Raw genomic sequence first — 15,847 nt, forward strand, 5'->3', positions numbered from 1 at the left:
CTGCAATATTGGTTGATAGGTTTTTTTTTTTTTCTTATCATGTGCTTGCCCAGTTTTTGTATGAAAATTATGCTGGCCCTATAGAATGTTTGGGGAAGTGTTCCCTTCTTTCTATTTTCTGAAAGATTTTATGTAAACTCAGTATTATTTCCATCTTAAATGTTGGTAAATTTAGTAGTGAAGCCATCTGGTCTGGAAGTTTTCTTTGTGCAAGAGTTTAATTATGAATTAAATTTCCTTATAATGAAGGGCTATTCAGATTTTCTTTTTTTTTTCCTTGCATCCGTTTTGATAATTTGTGTTCCCTAAACATTGCTTTAATGACACTCTACAAATTTTTGATATGTTATATTTTTATCAGTCAGTTGAAAGTAGTTGTCTTTGATTTTTATTTCTTGACTAATGGATAATTTTGAAGTTTGTGTCTTAATCATCAAATATTTGAGCATTTTCCAAACACTTTGGGTTCTTTATTTCTAATTTCATTCCACTATGGCCAGAAAATGTACTGTTTTATTTCAATCCTTAGAAATCAAGGGTGTGTGTGTGTGTGTGTATGTGTGTTTATGGCCCAGCATATATTCTATACTGGTAATGTTCTATATGCCCTCGAAAAGAATGTGTTGTTGAGTGGAATGTTTTAAAATGTCAAATAACTTAATTTGGTTCATACTGTTCTTTAAATCTTTTGTATTGCTATTGATTGTTTTTCCACATGCACTATCAATTACTGAGAGAGATTTAAATCTCTAATTACGTTGTTAAAATCGCTATTATTGTGGATTTCTCTATTTCTTCCTTTACTTCTGACAGTTATTGTTTCATTAAATCCTGCTACTAGGTACCTACACACTTATCATTTATATGTATTCTTGATTAATTGACCCTTTGTCCTTATGAAATGTCCCTCTTTATCTCTGGTAATGTTTCTTGTCCTCAAGTCCACTTTGTCTGATATTAATATTCTAACTTGCGCTTTCTTAAGCTTGCTCTCTGACACATTTTCCCCATTTTTTTGCTTTTATTATATTTGTGTCTTTATGTTTAAAGTCTGGGTCTTATAAACCATAAATAGCTTAGCGTTTCTTTTTTATACAATTGGACAATCCCTGCTTTTTAAATTGAGTGTTCATTTCATTCTAATCACAAATATTGTCCATTTTAAGTCTACAATCTGTATATTTGCTAAGTAGCCCCTCTGTTCTTTGTTTCACTTTCCCTCAATTCCTGCTTTCTTTTGAATTAATTATTTCTTGAGATTCCATTTTATCAGTGCTCTTGATTTATCAGACACACCAGTTTGGTTTTTTTTTAAGCTGTGGCTCCATGGTTTATAATATACAACTTTAATGTATTACACTCTACCTTCAAGTGATATTATGTCATTTTACACATAATGTAAAAACCTTACAAGAGTATTCTTCCCTTTACCTCCCTTCCAACCTTTGTTGTCATACAATCATACATTTTACTTCTACGTGATATAATCTCAATAAGAAATTGCTATTCTTTGTGCTTTCAGTATCCAACTATCACTTTAAAGATTAAGAGATGAAAAAAATAAAGGTATTTTATCTTTATTCACATGTTTACTATTTCCACGGGTTGTATTTTCTTGCTTCTTTGCATGTCTCAAATTTTTTATTGTATGACAGACATCATGGGCAAAAAAAAAAAAAAAAAAAACAAACAGTAGAGACTGAGGCAAATAATATTTGCCCTGAGCAAAAGGCACACTTATTCTTCTATCATACACTAGCATGGGGGCCTGAATAAATCGAATCTGAGATTAAGCTGGGTTGGGGCTTTGTTACAGCTTCATTAGCTTCAATTCACCACTGACTCCAGGTATTTTCAGGGTGGTATAAGGACCTTCTCTTCACTAGGACTTGGGCTCGATGCATTAATGATTTCAAGATTTCTTTAAGATTCACTGTCCAGGGGCGCCTGGGTGGCTCAGTCGGTTAAGCGTCCGACTTCAGCTCAGGTCATGATCTCACACTCTGTGAGTTCGAGCCCCGTGCACAGGCTCTGTGCTGACAGCTCAGAGCCTGGAGCCTGCTTCGCATTCTGTGTCTCCTTCTCTCTCTGCCCCTCCCCTGCTCATGCTCTGTCTCTCTCTGTCTCAAAAATAAATACAAATATTAAAAAGTATATTTTAAAAAAAAGATTCACTGTCCAGCTGCTCCCCTTCAGCACCCTAGGATAGCTCTCTCTACTCATCAGTCAGCTTTCAGCTTTTTGAGTCATTGGGGGCTTCTCTTTGCCCTTCAGTCCTTCTTGTTTTGTGCATTTCTGTAAGATTTCTCTCCATCCTGCTGCCCCGATTCTACCCGTTCACAGTCTCTAAAGTGTACTTGGCGATGGCCTGAAGTGCACTGGCATGATTTCCCCTGATTTTCCTGCTCTGCTCCTTGCATTCTATGGGTTCCTGCGTTGCACTAAGTGATGGCCTGGGTGCCTCAAGGAAAATTTCTTCGCTCTCTTGCCCTGCACGCAGCTTTCAGTGGAGTGGACCACTACATTTAACTTGGAGAAGGTGCTATGAGTCTCAAGGAGAATATCTTTGTTTTCCTCCAGCCCTCCTGCCTTGCCCCAGCCCTCAGCACACTACCTACTCCCTTGCACTCAAGGCAAACCCTTGGGAAAGTGAGAGCAAGTAAATATAGTTCTCTCTGGCCAGGGCTTTTCAGGGTTCTAATGAGCCCTGCAGCTCATACCCAGCCATTAAGATTTCTCTTCATCTACAATGAATTCTTCTTTTGCCTCTCCCTTCCCCAGTGATAAAGGCAATCATTCCTCTATTTTCTCCTAGGAAAAATTCATCACTTTCTCTAATTTTTAGCTCATTTAGCTTTCTTTGCATCTTCGACAATCTGATAGGTTTAAAAAAACTATAATATTTGTGGTTTATCTTGTTTGCTCTCATTGTTAAGACCTTGCAATTTCTTATATGCTAACTGACAGCAAAAGTCTCTCCCCACCTTTAATTTTAATGAATGGACTTTGAATAGTCATGGAAATATAACCTCTTATAACATGTTCTCACATATGATTTCCAAAGTTCTACTGAGCCTCCAAATATAGCTTTTGTCTAAGTTGATCCAGGAGATTCCTATTTGACAAATTAAACTGGATTTTATTATTAATGGCAATGTGAGAATAAAAAATGAAGCAAAGGGAAGAGGATGAGCATTTATTAGGTGTCTGCTATAAGCCGCACACTGTATCAGATACGTTTGTGGTCCTCTCTCTCTTACTACTGATCACAACCCTGTAAGGCAGATATTACTGCCTCCATTTTACAGGTGGGAGACTGAGGTCTCAGAAACTAAACTACCCGTGTTCACCCAAGTGTGACTAGACAGGATAGAATCCAAGCCCAGTTTTCTAGATTTCACATCCTGTGCTTTCTTCCCCAGTATATTAAATGCTCGACACAAGAATGTAGGGGGCAGGGAATGAAGAGGAAATCACGTTGGCAGTAGGGGCTGACCAGGTTGGAGAAGTAAGATCGATCAATGAACCTCGATTCTAGTTAAAGATGTTTGAAGTTGACCTCAAAGGCCATTGGTATCATTTCAATTTCCTGGATGGTGGTGGTAAGGTAAGAAAAGGTTTTCTGGAAACACTCGCAGAGACAAGAGCTGGTTGACTTAGTTTCCCTACTGTGTACACTACCAATCCAAACCCAAATGAACACACAGTCTAGTGATAACCACGTGCTTGTTTGCAAAAGTGGCTTAGAAGCCAAGCCTCCAACCTTCCCTCCCACCAGGGTGCACCCCGGGGCCTCTGCTCTGCAAGCATTCGAGAGCTGCCACTACCAAGCCAGGCAGACTGGACAGACAAGAGGAGGGGCCAGAGTCCTTGCCAGAAATCGGGTCACTGACCTTCTCACTGGCAAAAGGCTGGAGAGTTTCCCACTGGGCTTTATGTGGATAGTAATATGAGGCATATCATTTCCTTGAAATTAAGTGCAGAAGTTATAGCTGTTATTTGAAATACACGCTGGGCTTAAAATTTGCTTTCACATTTTCCTAAATGGTGTGTCATTTTTCATGCAGTTGAAACTAAAGAAGCAAAGTCCTGAAACTTAAAAAAAAAATAATTCTACATCGTAAAAACCTTAGTCAACACTTTTCTTCATGCTCACAGAGTTAATGAACTTAACTTATTAATATTTTTGTAGCACAATTCAAACATGATAACCCTTCATTTAACTACTTCTCCCTGAGCAACAGAAGCTTTAAACTACATTGCACATACCTTAAAACTCTACATGCCCTTTGGGAAAATACATGTGCTTGCTCCCTCTGTGTTTAGAAGCCCCCATAAGCAGTGTGTCGTATCTGCCACTATTACCATCTGGTAGCTGACATCAATTCCCTCGCTGGTTTCCTCCAACAGGGCAGCCTTATATTTGCAGTAACATTTGACAGGCTTTGGTGACGCAGTGGGGATTAGGCTCAGTTCCTTTATTGTGCTGCCTCTCTTGGTGGAGGTTTCTCAGAATTCGGGCAAGTCTCAGATTTGGGGAACTCGTAACAGCTTAGCTTGAAAGAAGCGAGCATGGAAATGGCGATGAATTCATTCTCTGCAGGCCTATCCATTCTCACGTGCTATGAGAGGTAACCAGTGACCAGAGAGCACTCAGGTTCCCTTAATGACTTAGAGCTGCATTAGTCAGCATATTTGCAGCATGTTTTTCATCTTTAGTACACTTATTTAATCGAGCATCAGAGAAGCCATGATAGAATTAATATTCAAGCAAAGCTTTGGATTAGTCACTGAATAAAAGCCACATGGCTCCCTTGCTGTTCTGCTGAGTGGTGATCACCATTTTATACAGTAGCCAGATGTCCAGTTTTGAGAACATGTTACTCAAAAGGAATAAAATCAGCTTGATTTTCAGGAGGGAACAAATGATGGGTCTGATTTGTCTGTTTCATTGATGCAGGACAATAGAAGAGTACGAAACATGGAAAGACCACCAATGCAGCTAGGGGAAGTGTCACACTCATTTAATGAGTGTCACACTCATTAAAGGTAGAGGGAAGAACATTGACCCTGTAGAGGAAAAGACTGGGTTCAAATCACTGCTTTGCCCTTGAGTAGCTATTCAACATTGACAAGTGATCTAGGTCCTGAAAATCAGCTTTTAAATCTGTAACGTAAAATAACATATACCTGATACAGATGTGATGACAATTAACCAGAATATAGTCAGGAGATTGAAGTAAGAACTTAATAAAAAGCTAGCTAGGTCAGAGTGACTATGCTGTTTAGATCAGAATAATGCTCAAGATCAGTCAGTGTGATTATGTCCCATTGGGTCAGAATGCTGCTCAAGGTCAATGAGACTATGGCCCTTTGGGTCAGAATAAGGCTCAAGGACCTCATAATTCTAAATCTCTATTGGATATGACAAATCAATATAAGCCAGGACCTGGAGACTAGATAGAAATGCAACTAAGTGGGGCAAGTCTTGGAACTGAATCAGCTTCAGGAAATGAGAGAAAATTAAAGCAAAGATAAAAAAGAGATCAAAGATGGCGTATGTGTGGAAAATGGGGATGCGGCTTAGATCAAATACCCAGTCAAGCATCAGAAGACTTCAGTGTCATGTCCTGATAGATGAGCGGCACATCATCAGAGACATTCAGGCAGCCAAATGACATCAGAAAGTAGCGACCAACCCACCCCATTTAAAGACAATTCACCCGTATTCGTGGGAAGGTATTATCATCATAGCCAAAATATCAGAAAATCCAAAGTTTTAGTTAAAATTTGATGGTTCTTGAAACCATATAACACTGTCCCTACAGAAACATTGGAACTTTTTATTCTTTCTCAGAAGGATAGGTAAATAACTGCTATATTCCGTCAACTTTCAAAATTTGGCTATCCTTGACCGTCATCCTCTGCCATATTTCATGCAAAGAACTTTGAGATTGTGATGAGACTGTATTTTATTTACCACTGTATCTGCAGTACCTAACACACTGCCTGCACATAATTCCTGAAAGTTCAGTTGGATGGGTGGATGGATGGATGGGTAGTTGGATGCATGGGTAGTTGGATGCATGGATGCATGGATGGATTGTTTCTCTGTCTGGATTGACTTTGCGTTTCATTCAAAATCAATCCTGCATTTCTTCAAAGACCTCAAATCCTCTTCCAAAAAACAGATCCTTGCTTCTTTTCTGATGATCCCACAGCTCTTGGCTCCTATCTGCTAGATCACACAGTGTATCCATCATTCTTTCTGTATCTACCTCCTTTCATTTCTACCACATTATGAGCTCCTAAATGGTAGGGTCCATATCTTATACGTGTTGAATTCCCTCACCAGGGGTTAACTTCATACCAGTCATGACACCAAGTTATAATTTGAAAACTAAAGGCATAGGAAAAATATTGACAGCAGCCAGAGACAAATGACAAATCACACATGGGGGAACACCAATTTAAATGACAGTGAATTCCTCATCTGAAACCAAAGATGCCAGAAGAAGTAGCATAATATTCTTCAAGTGCTGAAAGTAAAAACAGAAAACAAAAAACAAAAAACTATCAACATCAAAATCTATATCTAGTGATATTATCCTTCAGGAATTAAAGGGAAATAAACACATTCTCAGTAAATGGAAAACTAAAAGAATATGTTGCTAGAAAATATACTCTTTAAAATTTAACCAAAGGAATTTCTTCTAACAGAAAAGAAATGATATAAGAAAGAATCTCAGAGCATCAGGGAAGAAGAATGAACAGTTGGAAGACTAGAAATATGCACACTTATAAGAGCCTAGCTTTTTGCTTATGAGTTTTAAAAATAATATTTCATGATGAAAACAAAAATTAGAATACCACTTGATATTCAAGACAATGTTTAAAAGTAGGAAAGGTAAGGGACCTAAATGGAATTCAGGTTTCCACACTGCATGTGAAACACTAAAGTGTTGATACCAATAGACTGTTATATTCTGAATGTTTTTGGATGTTTTTATGAGTGTTTATGGATGAGATTAACATTTAAGGCGGTGGACTTTGACTAACCCAGACTACCTTCTGTAATGTGGATGGGCCATATCCAATCAGTTGATGGCCCAAATAGAACAAAAATTAACCTTCCCCAAGTGAAAGGAGATTATGCTGGCAGATCACCTTCAGACTTGAACTGCCTGAGTTTCTAGCCTGACAGCCCACCCTGAAGATTTTGGACATGCCAATCTTCATAACCACATGAGCCAACTCCTTAAAATAAACCTCTTTCTATATGTATGCACTTCCTATTGGTTCTGGTTCTCTGGAGAACCCTGACTACTACAGAGATACACTCAAACAGTCTCTAAATGAATGAAGGTAGAATCCTAAAAAATGCTCAATTTACTTGAAGGAAGGCAAGAAAAAAGAAAGAGAGAAAAAAGAATCAGAAGAAACAAAAAGGAAACAAATAATAAAATATCAGAGCTAAATGCTAATATATCAATAATTGTCTTAAATGCAAATGGTCTAAATATATCAAATAACAGAGATCTGAAGAATGGACAAAAACCACTACTCAACTATATGCTGCTTACAAGAAACTCACTTCCAATTCAACAATACAGATAAGATGAAAGAAAAAGGATGAAAGAAGATATGCATTGCAAACAATTTTTAAGAAGCAGGAGTGTCCATATTAATATAAGGCAACATAGAATTCACAAGAACAAACCTACTAGTAACAAAGAAGAACATTACAAATAATAACAGGATTAATATACCAGGAAGACATAATGGTCAAAACTGCCTAAGCACCAAGTGACAATCTCAGACACAAAAAGCAAAAACTAATAGAATTGAGGATGCAATGTTGGTTCAATATCTGCAAAACAACGTGATTCATCACATCAATAAAAGAAAGGACAAGAACCATATGATCCTCTCAACAGATGCAGAGAAAGCATTTGACAAAATACAGCATCGTTTCTTGATAAAAACCATCAAGAAAGTAGGGATAGAAGAAACATACCTCAAGATCATAAAAGCCATATATGAAAGACCAAACACTAATATCATCCTCATTGGGGGAAAACTGAGAGCTCTCCCACTAAGGTCAGGAACAAGAAAGGGATGTCCACTCTTGCCACTGTTATTTAACACAGTATTGGAAGTCTTAGCCTCAGCAATCAGACAACACAAAGAAATAAAAGGCATCCAAATCGGCCAGGAGGAGGTCAAACTTTCACTCTTCGCAGATGACATGATACTCCATATGGAAAACCCAAAAGATTCCACAAAAAAAAAAAAACTGCTAGGATTGATTCACGAATTCAACAAAGTTGCAGATATAAAATCAATGCACAGAAATCGGTTGCATTCCTATACACCAACAATGAAGCGACAGAAAGAGAAATCAAGGAATCGATCCATTTACAGTTGCACAAAAAAGCCATAAAATACCTAGGAATAAATCTAACCAAAGAGGTGAAAAATCTACACACTGAAAACTATAGAAAGCTTATGAAAGAAATTGAAGAAGACACAAAAAAATGGAAAAAAGATTCCATGCTCCTGGATAGGAAGAACAAATATTGCTAAAATGTCGATACTACAGAAAGCAAACTACGTATTCAATGCAATCCCTATCAAAATAACACCAGCATTCTTCACAGAGCTAGAACAAATAATCCTAAAATTTTTATGGAATCAGAAAAGACCCCAAATAGCCAAAGCAATCTTGAAAAAGAAAACCAAAGCAGGAGGCATCACAATCCCAGACTTCAAGCTATACTACAAAGCTGTAATCATCAAGACAGTATGGTACTGGCACAAGAACAGACACTCAGATCAATGGAACAGAATAGAGAACCCAGAAATGGACCCACAAACGTATGGCCAACTAATCTTTGACAAGGCAGGAAAGAATATCCAATGGAATAAAGGCAGTCTCTTCAGCAAGTGGTGCTGGGAAAACTGGACAGCGACATGTAGAAGAATGAACCTGGACTACTGTCTTACACCATACACAAAAATAAACTCAAAATGGATGAAAGACCTAAATATAAGACAGGAATCCATCAAAATGCTCGAGGAGAAAGCAGGCAAAAAAAACCTCTTTGATCTAGGCCACAGCAACTTCTTACTCAACACGTCTCCGGAGGGAAGGGAAACAAAAACAAAAATGAACTACTGGGACCTCATCAAAATAAAAACCTTCCGCACAGCAAAGGAAACAATCAGCAAAACTAAAAGGCAACCAACAGAAGGGGAGAAGATATTTGCAAATGACCTATCAGATAAAGGGTTAGTATCCAAAATCTATAAAGAACTTATCAAAGTCAGCATCCAAAAAACAAATAATCCAGTGAAGAAATGGGCATAAGACATGAATAGACACTTCTCCAAAGAAGACATCCAGATGGCCAACCGACACATGAAAAAGTGCTCCACATCACTCATCATCAGGGAAATACAAATCAAAACAACAATGAGATACCACCTGACACCTGTCAGAATGGCTAATATGAACAACTCAGGCAACAACAGATGTTGGCGAGGATGCGGAGAAAGAGGACCCCTCTTTTTGGTGGGAATGCAATCTGGTGCAACCACTCTGGAAAACAGTATGGAGGTTCCTCAAAAAACTAAAAATAGAATACCCTATGACCCAGCAATTGCACTACTAGGCATTTACCCACGGGATACAGGGGTGCTGTTTCGAAGGGACACATGCACCCCCATGTTTATAGCAGCACTATCAACAATAGCCAAAGTATGGAAAGAGCCCAAATGTCCATCAATGGATGAATGAATAAAGAAAATATATATACATATATATATACACAATGGAGTATTACTCGACAATCAAAAAGAATGAAATCTTGCCATTTACAACTACGTCGATGGAACTGGAAGGTACAATGCTAAGTGAAATTAGTCAGTCAGAGAAAGACAAAAATCATATGATTTCACTCATATGAGGACTTTAAGAGACAAAACAGATGAACATAAGGCAAGGGAAACAAAACTAATAAAAAAAACAGGGAGGGGGACAAAACATGAGACTCATAAATATGGAGAACAAACTGAGGGTTACTCGAGGGGGTGTGGGAGGGGGGATGGGCTAAATGGGTAAGGGGCACTAAGGAATCTACTCCTGAAATCATTGTTGCACTATATGCTAACTAATTTGGAAGTAAATTTTAAAAAATAAAACAATAAAATTAAAAATAAAATTTTAAAAAATAAAACAATAAAATTAAAAATAAAAAAACTAATGGAATTGAAAGGAGAAATAGACAAATTTATAATTAAAGTTGGGGACTTCAACACCCCAATCTCTGCAAATAGACAAGAACTTATCAAAGAAATTGACGATCTGAACAATTCGATCAATATCTAATTGAAAAATATAGAACACTCCATACACATTTTTTTCAAGAAATCATAGAACAGACACCAAGATAAACTATATTGTGGGCCATAAAACAACCCTCAACAAATTTAAAAGAATTGAAATTATGCAAAGTATACTGTCAAACCATAATAGGATCAAACTAGAAATCAATAAAAGAAAGACAATAGAAAAATCTGTAAACATGTGGACATTAAATAACACACTTTTAAACAACCTATGAGTCAAAAAGGAAGCTTCAAAAAATTTTAAGTACCTACAATTAAATAAAAATAAAACCTGGCTGCCTCAGTCAGTTAAGTGTCTGACTCTTGACTTTATAGCACAGGTGATGATCTTACAGTCATGAGATTGGAGCCCCACATCCAGCTCCACGCTGAGTTTCTCTCTCTCTCTCTCTCTCTCTCTCATTCTCTCTCTCCCTCTGCCCCTCCACTGCTCACACTTGTGTGTGTGCATCTCTGTGTGCACTCTTTCTCATATGTGTGTGTGTGTGTGTGTGTGTGTGTGTGTATAATAAAACTACAACACATCAAAATATGTGGAATGCAGTTAAAACAGCGCTAAAGGGAAATTTATATCATTAGTGCTTACATTCAAACAGAAGAAAGGTCTCAAATCAGTAACCTAAGTTCCTACCTCATGAAACTAGTAAAAGAAGGACAAGATAAATCCAAAGCAAGCAGAAAAGGGGAAGTAATACACATAAGAGCAGAAATCAATGAAATTGAAAAAAGGAATACAATAGAGAAAATCAATGAATCAATAAAATTGATAAGCCTTTAGCAAGACTGACAAATACAGAAGACACGAATCACCAGGGGGTATGTCTACATATCCTGCAGCCATTGAAAAGATAACAAGGGAACAACTTTATGCTCATACATGACAAACTTAGAAGAAATGGACCAGTCTTAGAAAACCACTAACTACCAAAATTTAACGAAGATGAGATAGCCCTAGAATCAGTAAAGAAGTTGAATTTTTGAAGGCTTGAAAGGCTTGAAGGCTTGAAGTCTCCCAAAAGAAATGTCTCTACCCAATGGTTTCAACATCTGAATAGAACAACACTAGTTTATCATAGCTTCTTCCAGCAAATGAAAGAAAAAGGAATAATTCCCAAATAATTATACAAGGTCAGCACTAATTAGATAGTAAAACCAACAAATGACAGCACAAAAGACAATATAGAAGGGATCTACCTCTTTGTATTATTTCGTGTGTATCTACAATTATCCCAAATGACACCACCTTTTATTTCAATAAGCACTTATTGAGTATTTGACAGTTCATTTCTGAAATGTTAAATTGTTTTATATCTTAATTTTAATTAAATGAGAATAAATGACATCAGAACTTATTATTGGGTAATTCAAATAGTCCTCTGTTATGAAGAACTAAAAGGTGTTCAGAGTTTCCCAAAGCAAAACACAGACACTTATTTACCAGAAAATATTGATCTGAAACAGTTATTTCTCCTCTTTAAGGGCTGAAAGAGACAACCAAAGAGACCCAGCAAGATGTCTGGGATAAAAGCAGCCTACAGATATTCAGTGCATTTGCTTATGCTCTTTCTCTCTCCCTTGATTGTGAAAGCCCCATCACCCCTCAACACAGAAACTGCCTTAGATTGATTCTGGAAAGCAAATATTTCAAGTACACACTCGATAGGCTATTGACTAAAATAAATTGTCTAGAAATGCTCATCACTGTGATCATTCTCATTCATAAAGATTGAATATTTGTGATTAAAATGAAAATATATTCATTTAAAGCTAGTTACCATTAGGCATCCATCAGGAAGGAAGCCAGAAGCCAATTGAGCCACACGTCAGAAGGCTCTTGGACCAACAAATCATGTCATGGGCACAATGGCTCCTTGCACTTACGCTGGGAGCGCTGTAGGCCAAGGGTCTATGACTTCAACACTGCACATATGTGGCTGTTATTTAGAGCTCTCTGAGGTATAGATTTACATTACCATCTGCCATCTCAGTTGCTGTTTACATCTGCCTTAAAAGGGGGGTTGGGCATAATCAATTAAAGTGTGCATAGAAAGCCCTGGAAAAAAAAAAAGAAACAAAAACACCACCACAACAACAACCTGAACTTGGCATAAGTACACATGTCCATCCAAAGGGGAAATAAGGAATTCATACTCTCTTCTTTCTTTGAAATATTCCCTTTGAATTGGGGAAATTCAGTGACAGAAGAGTGTTTTAAAATTCCTAACACCGTTTAGCTTCCCTGAAGAGCTTCAGAAATATTCTCAACTATATATGTTTTAAAGTTAATTTATTGATAAATGAGACCTGATATAAATTTAAAACTTTTGCTCCATGAAAGACTCTGGTAGGAGTTAGAAAAGACAAAGACAAGCCATAAACTGGGAGAAAACATTTGCAAAACCGTATTTCTTATAGAGGACTAGTATCTAAAATAAAAAGGAGTTTTCAACAACACTCAATGGTTAAAAAAAAAATCCAATTAAGAAATGGGCAAAAGATATGAAGAGACATTTCACCGAAGAAACATACAAATGGCAAGTAAGTGCATGAAAAGATGTTTAACATCATTAGTCCACAGAGAAACACATTAAAATCACAATGAGGTACCACTGCACACCTATAAGAATGACTTTAAAAAAATTGCAACAAAGGGGTGCCTGGGTGTCTCAGTCGGTTAAGCATCTGACTTTGGCTCAAGTCATTATCTTAAAGTTTGTGAGTTCGAGCCCCGCATTGGGCTCTGTGCTGACAGCTCAGAGCCTGGAGCCTGCTTCGGATTCTGTGTCTCCCTCTCTCTCTGCTATTCCCCTGCTCACGCTCTCTCTTTTTCTCAAAAATAAATAAGCATTAAAAAAATTTTTTTTGACTGCAACAACACTGAATGCTGGCAACTATGAAGAGAAACTGGATCACTCATAATGGCTGGTGGAAATATAAAATGGTAGAGCCATTTTGGAAAACAGTTTGGCCGTTACTTATTAAATATGCAACTGCCATACAAGCCAGCAATTGCACTCCTGGGCATTTATCCCAGAGAAATGAATACTTATGTTCACACAAAATCCTGTACGTGAATTTTTAGAACAGCTTTATTTGTAATAGCCAAACACTAGGAACAATTCAAATGCCCTACAACATGTGTAAGGTTAAATGTTGGCATATACCATGGAATACTAGGCAGTGATTAAAAAGGAACAGATTATTGATGAATGGAACAATTTGGATGAATCATTGGGAATAAGGCTGAGTTAAAAAAGAAAAAAGCCAAATCCATAAAGTTTCATACTGTATGATGGCATTTATATAGCATTTTTAAAAAAAATTTTAATGTTTATTTTTGAGAGAGAGAGAAGAGGTGAGAGAGAGAGAGAAGGAGACACAGAATTTGAAGCAGACTCCAGGCTCTGAGCTGTCAGCACAGAGCCTGATGTGGGGCTTGATCTCATGGACAGCAAGATCATGACCTGAGTCAAAGTCGGACGCTTAACCGATTGAGCCACCCAGGCGCCCCTATATAGCATTTTTTAAAGATTTTATTATTTTTTTAAGTAATCCCTACACCCACTGTGGAGCTCGAATTTACAACCCCAAGATCAAGAGTCGTATGCTCCACTGACTAGGCCAGCCTGGCTCCCCTATATAGCATTTTAAAAATAGCAACATTATAGAAACGGAGAACAGATTAGTGGTTGGAGGAACTGCTAAGCAGTGAGTAGGAGCAGGGAGAATGAGGAAAGAAAAGGAAGGGGGATGGGTGTGACTAAGGACAACATGAGAGATTCTTGTGATGGAGCTGTTCTGTATCTTGACTGTATCAACACCAATATACCAGCTGAGATACTGTCCTATGTAGTTTTGCAAGATGGCACCACTGGAAGAAATTGCTTAAATGGTGCAGGAGACTTGTCTGCATTATTTCTTTTTTTTTTTTTAATTTTTTTAAAGTTTATTTATTTTTGATACAGACAGAGACAGAGCATGAACGGGTGAGGGTCAGAGAGAGAGGCAGACACAGAATCTGAAACAGGCTCCAGGCTCCGAGCTGTCAGCACAGAGCCCGACGCGGGGCTCAAACTCATGGACTGCGAGATCATGACCTGAGCTGAAGTCGGATGCTGAACCGACTGAGCCACCCAGGCACCCCACATTATTTCTTATAACTATATGTGAATCCAAATTATCTCAGAAAATGTTTAATTTTTTAAAAGAATTGAAGAATTTAGGAAGAAAGTGTATTTTTTCCCCTCAAGTTTGGAAATGAAGATACTGCTAACCCATTGGCCAAAAAGGCTGTTGATAAGAAGATAAAGCAGGCAGTTTGGAACAGAGAGATGCTTCTAGGGACTTTCTCTTAATATCCAGAGCCTCCCTTCCTAGCCAGGAGATTACCTTGTGGCAGCCTCCATTTCTTTCCAGTAGATTCCAATAAGGACTAAGACAAACCGGATCTAACAAGGAAGGCTGCTCCCTGCTGATTTGTTACCATGGCCTCTGAATAAACTAACCCTAGGAGTCGGGATGAGTTTATTATGGTTCCAGCCCTATTATTTGGGATACTGGCAAATGGAAAGGGGGAATCAGTCAACTCAATACTGAAGACTAACAGGTAGTTGAGGCCAATGAGGGGCTTTGAGGGATGCACACTGCTTGCAGCCTCTGGAAGGAGAGGAAACAACATGCGTGGATTGTATTCATACCTCTTGGGTGTCATTGGTGGGTGGCCTCTTGGCTGCCCTCCAGAGGTCTCAAGCTGGTCTCTGCCCGAACCCCCAGACTAACCTCCCTGCTCTTCATGCCCAGACCAGCGACTAGATACTGCTCCTCTGGTCAACACAGGACTCCCTCCAGTGAGCTTACCCCCAACACAGACCCTTCCTCTCCATAGGACAGCACATCACACCCAGCCTCGCTTCAACACCATTTGCTCCCCCTGCCCTTTCCTGTAGTGCATGTGAATTCCTAGTATTAGAACATTTGGTTTAGTTCCTTTGGAGGAGCAAATTTTTCCTGGCCCCCACACCCCAACCTAGCTAAGGAGGGCTGCTTTCTTCGCTACGTGCTGTCCTCTCAGAATGATGAGCAGTATTGCAAACCGGTTAAGAGCATGGATTCCACATTTGATTGCCCAGTTCAAGCTCTAGCCTTACCACTTACGAGCAGTGAGATCTTGGGCAGATGATTTATCAGCTCAGTGCCCCAGCAGCGAGAGGGGGATGATGACAGCAGTTTATCTGGCAAGACTGTACTGAAGATAAAATGAGTCAATATGGGTAAAGAAGAGTGCCTGTCACCTGGGAAGCCTTATGGAAATGTCAGCCATTGCTACCATTCTTCTCACCCGGGGCCCGGTGGTGAGTGAAAGTGCCTCGTGGTATTTAAACTCAAGTAGATTTGAGAATTAAAATTAGCTGTAGCACCTTTCGGGCAAGTCACCTAA

Source organism: Panthera leo, chromosome A2 (assembly GCF_018350215.1).
Source record: "Panthera leo isolate Ple1 chromosome A2, P.leo_Ple1_pat1.1, whole genome shotgun sequence".
NCBI classification, from domain to species: Eukaryota; Metazoa; Chordata; class Mammalia; order Carnivora; family Felidae; genus Panthera; species Panthera leo.